The sequence below is a fragment of the Portunus trituberculatus genome, chromosome 7 (genome assembly GCF_017591435.1).
Source record: "Portunus trituberculatus isolate SZX2019 chromosome 7, ASM1759143v1, whole genome shotgun sequence".
Classification (NCBI taxonomy): Eukaryota; Metazoa; Arthropoda; class Malacostraca; order Decapoda; family Portunidae; genus Portunus; species Portunus trituberculatus.
In genome coordinates this window covers 3,841,544-3,848,944 of record NC_059261.1, presented here as the reverse complement: position 1 = coordinate 3,848,944, position 7,401 = coordinate 3,841,544, and the positions used below count along the sequence as shown (strand labels likewise).

Sequence of the window (7,401 nt, the reverse complement as noted above, 5' to 3'; positions counted from 1 at the left end):
TGGCCACAGTGACACGTTTCTAAAGTACTACGGCCACACTCCCACGCCACACCTCTTCACTATATTTATGACTGGAGGGGATATGTGGCTCTAGACCTTCTTTCTCCTTCTCTTCCTTGCTGCTTCCAAACCTCTCTCGTCCTGAAACACTTCTGGCTCCATCTCTATTTTTAAGAAGGTGTAGTTGAAGTGACACGGGTTTTTAAGAGTCTTTTCGGTTCTGGTGAGAGATTAACAAGTTTTCTATATAATTGACAGGAAAAGCAGTCTTGAGAACTTGGCTGATTGTTTCTCTGGCCTTTGATAACAGTCGTGGTGAAGTGACACGGGTTTTTAAAGATGGTTTTAAGGTTCTAGTGAGAGATTAACACGTTTTCCACATAATTAACAAGGAAAATAGTCTTGAGAACTTGGCTGGTTGTTTCTCTGGCCTTTGAAAACAGTCGTGGTGAAGTGACACGGGTTTTTAAGGATGGTTTTACAGTTCTAGTGATAAATTAACACGTTTTCCACATAATTAACAAGGAAAATAGTCTTGAGAACTTGGCTGATTGTTTCTCTGGCCTTTGAAAACAGTCATAATGAAGTAACACTGGTCTTACGGGTGGTTTTTAATGGTTTTAGTGGCAGATTAACAAGGTTTCCACATTATTAACGGGAGAAAGTCATGAAAATCAGGCTAATCTTGGAAAACAATCATGGTGAAAAAGTAATGCGGGTTTTAATATTACGAGGGAAATGTTTTATTGCGAGGGAAATCCACACGTGTTTTTAAGGTTGTTTTTACCGTTCAAGTGACAAATTAACAAGGTTTCTACATATAGCAGGAGAAACAGTGTTGGGACTCACGCTAATCATCTGCGTGGCCTTGGAAAACAGTGAAGTGACATGTGTTTTTAAGGGTGTGTTTTTATAATAATAGTGACAAATTACCAACACTTTCACATTATTAACAGGAGAAACAGTCTTGAGAACCCGGTTGATCATCTCTGCGGTCTTGAAAACATTGGTAGTGAGAGCAAAGCGATTTTAAGGATGTTTTTTTTACGGTTCTAGCGACATATTAACTAGTCTTCAACGTAATTAATGCGAGAAACACTCTTGTGAACTCTGCTAATCATGTGTGTGGCCTTCAAAACAGTGGTGGTGAGAACAAAGTTTTTTTTAAGGATGTTTTTACAGTTTCAGTGGCAGATTAACAAGTTTTCCACATTATTAACAGGAGAAACAGTCTTGAAAACCTGGCTGATCACCTCTGTGACCTTAAAAACAGTCGCGGAAAGAACAAAGCGTTTTTAAGGATGTTTTTACGGTTTTAGTGACAGATTAGCTAGTTTTCAACATAATAGATAGGACAGTCTTGAGAATTCGGCTTATCACCTCTGTGGCCTTGGAAAACAGTTGTGGTGAGGGCAAAGCGTTTTCAAGGATGTTTTTACGGTTCTAGTGACAGATTAAGTAGTTTTCCACATTATTAAGAGGAGAAACATTTTTGAGAACTCGGCTAATCATCTCTGTGACCTTGAATAAACAGTGGTGGTGAGAGAGCAGAACAGTGGCATTTGGTGTACGTGGGTGGTGGGCGGTGGGCGGTAAGTGGTTGGTAGAAGCTTGGTGTGGGTGGTGGGTGTGGGTTATGGTGGTGGGTGGTGGGCATCGAGTTAACACACTCGTCTCTTCACCTCTAAGATCGTCTAATAATTTATGTAAAAACTCAATGACAGGGGTTCCGAACCGGTGGCAGGGGGTCGCGTAGCTTTGCCAGAAGTAGCTTGGGATAACATTAATTTAATCTCAATTACATTTTTTTATGCTCTTAAATTTTTTTTTTTTTTTTTGTGCAAAACTAAACGGATTGAACCACCAATGTGTTTTAATTTCCTAATAAATAATTACAGGATTTTTAGATGCTTTTTAGATGTTTCTTTTCCTCGCCTTCACAGAAAACCAAAGGAAAACTAAGCTGGTGATAGTAAGCCCTAAGTAAGCTTGGTGTGACAAAGAGGGATAAAGTGAGAAGTAATTTTACAAGAGGAACAGCCAAAGTGACGGAGGTGACAAAGAAAGGACAAGAAAGGAGAATGCGATGGTTCGGTCATATCAGAAGGAGAGAAGAAGGGTGTGTCGGCAGAAGACTATTGGATATGGAAGTGGAGGGAAGAAGACGACGTGGCAGGCCTAAGAAAAGATGGAAGGATTGCATTGGAGAGGACCTGATGGAGAGAGGACTGAGTGGAGAGGAGGTTGGGGACAGAGCCTTGTGGAGAAGACTATAGTGAGGAACAGCGACCCCATATGAAAACGGGAGCAGCTGCAGAAGAAGAAAAGTAAACCCTGAGTAGCGGATCACATGGGCTTTAAACTATTAGGTAAAGGGTCGTGAGTGTCAAAGGGTTGCGGACCATTATTCCGTGACCAAGAAAACTAGAAAGAAAATGAAAAAAGAATATTGGAAGTGTTAATTCATAAAAGTAAACATAAATAATGGTAATGATAATAACTGTAGTTTCTCCAATAGCAGTTTATTTATTTATTTGTGTATTTATTTGTTTGTTACGCAAGAGTACCGGGCAAGGACAGATATATAGAAAAAAAAAAAAAGTGTCTGAACGTAAAGGAGAAAAAAAAATGAGGTCACAAGAACAAATTGAGGTTAGTGTGTGTGTGTGTGTGTGTGTGTGTGTGTGTGTGTGTGTGTGTGTGTGTTTACCTCTCACTTATTAGATAACGCTGTTTTTGTTTTGATGTTTACTCTGTGTTGTAATATTTGTGACATAACTCTCTCTCTCTCTCTCTCTCTCTCTCTCTCTCTCTCTCTCTCTCTCTCTCTCTCTCTCTATCATGCGGGTTCCCATGCACACACACACACACACACAAAAGCACTTATTAACTCGTATATTCTCTTATTCAGTGGTAATTCTCGCCATCCTCTCTCTCTCTCTCTCTCTCTCTCTCTCTCTCTCTCTCTCTCTCTCTCTCTCTATCTATCTATCTATCTATCTATCTATCTCTAAGTAAATTGCAATGAAAGTTTATATTATTTCATCTTTATTTCCACACACAGAGAGAGAGAGAGAGAGAGAGAGAGAGAGAGAGAGAGAGAACGTGCATTATAATGATTAGAGTAAGGCGCAGTACGGTTGGCAGGGGAGTATGAGTGTTGCCAGCAGGTGAAGGCAAGATAATTATCGTACATTGACACCGAAAATGATACTTCTACAGCCTCATTATCTCTCTCACTCTTTAATTAAACACTAAGCAACACTAAACTACCCCACTGCAATATTTCTGATCATTTTTCTACTATGTTTCAACTGTTTTTCATATTTTTGTCGTTATTTCTATATGGCAACAAACTTCGAAGTCTATAATTTTGCAGGTACACCCTTGAATATATCGCCTTTATTTTTCGTCTTTTCCGCTCGCTTTCACTTGAATTAAAAACACTGAGTAGCCAAGGTGACTCAAATAGGCCACCTCCATGAATAGATAGCTTGAGTCTCACCTTAGCGAGTCACCAGGAAGAAAAAAACATGAAAAGATTTATCGAAACTGGAAACTATGCGCTGTGTTTATGATGGTGGCGGTGAGAGATGTCGAGGTGCAGAAAATTCCACTAAAACTTTTCACTCCCCACGGCTCATATGGCAGGTTGATTGAGTGAATGATGACGTGGAAAGTTTCTCAAAGCATCCATTGTTTCACTGAGAGGGTAAAAAGAGCGTTGCAAAGGTTATAAAGCTGATAAAAACTGAAGTGAAGTGGGGCGAGTGATGGAGAAGGCGGCGGGAGCAGTGAGTGAGGACCGTGGCGTTGAGTGGGGTGCTACGCTGAATCTCTCTCTATTCTCCTCATTTATCGTGATTATCCCTCGTTATTCCTCCTCCTTCGCTATCACCATTGGGAGATATGAGAGAGAGTGACGTTTCCCGGCCTCCGTGACACCTGGGAACAATCAGAACACAGAGGGAGAGGGGGAAATATTAAAAAAGCGAGGCGTGCGCGTGTGTGTGTGTGTGTGTGTCTGTGTTATACCTGTTATCCATCCCAGAGAAGACTTCAGGGTGTTGTGACTTGTGTGGTGTTGCAAGCTTCCCAAACCTCTACAGTGTTGCCCAGCTGTGTCTGCGTGAGTGTGTGGCAAGACAAAACAGCAACACACACACACACGTACTCTCTCACACATACAGGAACGAACGAAACGAAGTGATTTTAATGAGACGAAGCTTTTTGGGACATGTATCTTTGACAGGAATACAGCACAAGGAAAAGAAATAGCTTAATACACTCCAAGAGACATGAATACTTGAGAAAGAAGGACAGAAGTGAAAAGTCCATATGGAAACGCGATAAAGTACTCGTGTGAGGAGGGAAGAGAAGAGGAGGAGGAGGAGGAGGAAGAGGATGCAAGGAAGAGAAGAAGAATGAAGATGAAGATAACACCAGCTATGTTAAGGTTTATGAAAAGTAAGTAGAAAGAGGAGCATTATGTTGTGTGTGTGTGTGTGTGTGTGTGTGTGTTATCTCGTGGTGAAATGTGTTAGTAGTGTGTGCATTAAGACTGATAGGCCTGACTCTGCAGAATTAAATTGTTATGTTGCTGAAATGGTTAAAATAGTTCATGGTAAGGAAAAAAACTTGTATTTGTAGCATTTATTAGTCGTTCTCTCCTTCTTATCTTCCTCCTCTTTCTCTTCCTCTTCCTTCCATTTTTCCAGTTCCTTTTCCTCTTATTGTTCTTACTACTACTACTACTACTACTACTACTACTACTACTACTACTACTACTACTACTACTACTACTTACTCTTCCTCTTCCTCTTCTTCTTCTTCTTGCTTGAAATGTACTAAGGTCATTCATCTGCCTTTCTTTTCCTTCTTTCATGATTTCTTCTCTTCTTTCCATCCTTCCTTTCTTCCTTCGTGCCATCTCTTCTCTTTCTCATTTCTTTCCTTCCTTATTTCAATTATTCCCTTTCTTTACGGTTATTTCTCGTCTCTTTCTTTCTTACTTTCCTTCCAAACTTAATTCTCTCTTTTTCCTTCCTTCCTTCATTTGTGGCTTTTCTCTTCTTCTTTCAATTATTCCCTTTCTTCTTAACGGTTATTTCTTTTCTTTCCATCTTACCTTCTTTCACAACCCTTAGCTCCTTCCTTTATTTCTTTTCTTCCTTCCTTCCTTCCTTCCTTCCTTCCTTCTCTTCTCGTTTTCCTTTGTTTCGTTTTTTTTTATTTATTTTTTTTCTTGATGGTTATTTCTCTTCTTCTCTTCTTTCTCTCATAATCCTTCATTACTTCCTTTCTTTCCTTTCTTCCTTCGTGATCATTATCTATTTTCTCTCCTTTCCATCATTATCTCATTTATTATCTTTATTTTTTACTATTTATGTCTTCTTGCATTTATTTCAGCGTTGCCCTAAGTTATTATTTTCCTTCTTCCTTCAGTTAATTCTTTCCTTCTTTTCCTCCTTCTTTCCTTCTGTTCATAGTTCTTATCGCTTCTTTCCTTCCTCCTTTTCTGCATGATCCTTATTCTTTCTTTCATTCCTCCTTTCCATTCCTTTCCTCTCCTCTCCTCTCCTCTCCTCTCCTCCTCTCTCCTCTCCTCTCCTTCGTAATCTATCTCCTTTCCTTCTCTTTCTTCACAATCCTCATCGTTTCTTTTCTTCCTCCTTTTCTGTGTAATCGTCATTTCTCTCCTTCATTCATTCCTTTGTAACTCTGAAATCTTTCCTTCCCTTCCCTTCCTTCTTTCCTTCTGTTCTGCATAACCCTTATTCTTTCTTTTTTTTTCCTTCCTTTCTCTTCCCTTCCCTTCCCTTCCCTTCCTTCTCTCCTTCGTAATCTTTTTCTCCTTTCCTTCTCTTTCCTCACGACTCTCATCTCTTCTTTCCTTCTTCCCCCTAATTCTCTCGTTCCTTCCTTCATTTCTCTGTCACTCTTACGCCCATATTCTGAAACATGTCTGCGCCTCACCTCCGCTGTTTTCAAAGGGGTCTAGTTGAAGTGACGTGTATTTTTACCCCTTTAGTACTGAGACGTGTTTTTACCTTGATTTTTGGATATGATTAGACGATTTTATTTACACTACGAAGGGTCTATGGAGGCTCAGAAGACTAATGGCCAGTCTTCACGATTTTAATCCCCCACACAAGTTTCTGAAGCTGTATAAAATCTCAAAAATAGTCACCAGAATGAATATGGAAACGCGTTATGCTACTGAAGAGATTAAGAGCGTTTCTGTGATTCTAGTGCGATGTTAACAAGGTTTCTGTGTTACCAAAAATATCTTTATAACTTGGCTAATTGTTTATGGTCTAATGGTACACAAATCTCAAGGTATAAATGTTTCCTAGTACTGAAGGGGTTAAAATAGTGAAGAATGTGGCCATTAATTTTCAGACTTCCATAGATCCTTCCTAATGTCAATAAAATGGTCTAATGGTACACAAATCTCAAGGCAAAAATGTCCATTATTGAAAGAGTTAAAAATGGTGACTGAGAAAAGGAAATAGACAATGACGTTTAATTCTTCCCTTCCCTTCTTCCTTCTTTCGTAATCTTCATCTTTTCTTCCTCTCCTTCATTTCGTCGCACTTTGAAATGTGTGGAGCCGCGTTGCTGTCCTCTCATTCGGTTTTTTTCAGTTAGATATGAAGATTTTACAAAGATACGAAGCGATAGCAGGACTGATAACTCTACGTGACCTGTGGCGGTGTCTTACAAAGTGTTGGCGATGCAGTGTTGGTTAGCACGTGTGTGGAGGTGATTGCTGTCTAACCTAACCTAATTCAATGTAATCTAACGTCACCTACCGTATCCTAGCCTACCCTAACCAAATTTCTTTATTATATCTTAACTTGAACCTAATTTGATTTAACCTAACCTAACCTAACCTAACCTTAACCCAACCTAACCTAACCTACCCTATCCTACCTTACCCTACTCTACCCTTCCCTACCCTACCCTACTCTTACCAAACTTTTCTGTATTACAACCTAATCTAATTTACTACAGTATAACCTAATCTTAACCTAACCTAAACAAGCTTCTCTTTATTACAGCCTAACTTAACCTAACCTAACCTAACCTAAACAAGCTTCTCTTTATTACAGCCTAACTTAACCTAACCTAACCTAACTTAACCTCGACCCAACTTAGCCTACCCTAACCAGTCTTTCCTCAGTTACAGTCTAGGCTACCCTAATGCAGTTTAACCTAACCTAACCTAGCCTAACCTATCCTTACCAAACTTCTCTCTATAACAGCCTAGCCTAGCCTAACCCAACCTGATAAACAAACTTCTCTATTCACCCTAATTTAACATAGCCTAACCTAACCAGTCTTCCTCAGTTACAGTCTAGGCTAACCTAATGCAGTTTAACCTAACCTAACCTAGCC

The 7,401-nt window shown here is 39.7% G+C and overlaps 1 protein-coding gene across 1 annotated transcript in view; it reads left to right on the top strand.

The window, feature by feature from the left end:
- Positions 1 to 3,593: 3,593 nt before the first annotated feature.
- LOC123519723 (carbohydrate sulfotransferase 11-like) overlaps positions 3,594 to 7,401 on the top strand; it is a 12,402-nt gene continuing 8,594 nt past the window's right edge. The window contains 1 exon segment of the mRNA XM_045281230.1: positions 3,594 to 4,467. The gene's annotated coding sequence lies outside the window, so the exon portion shown is untranslated.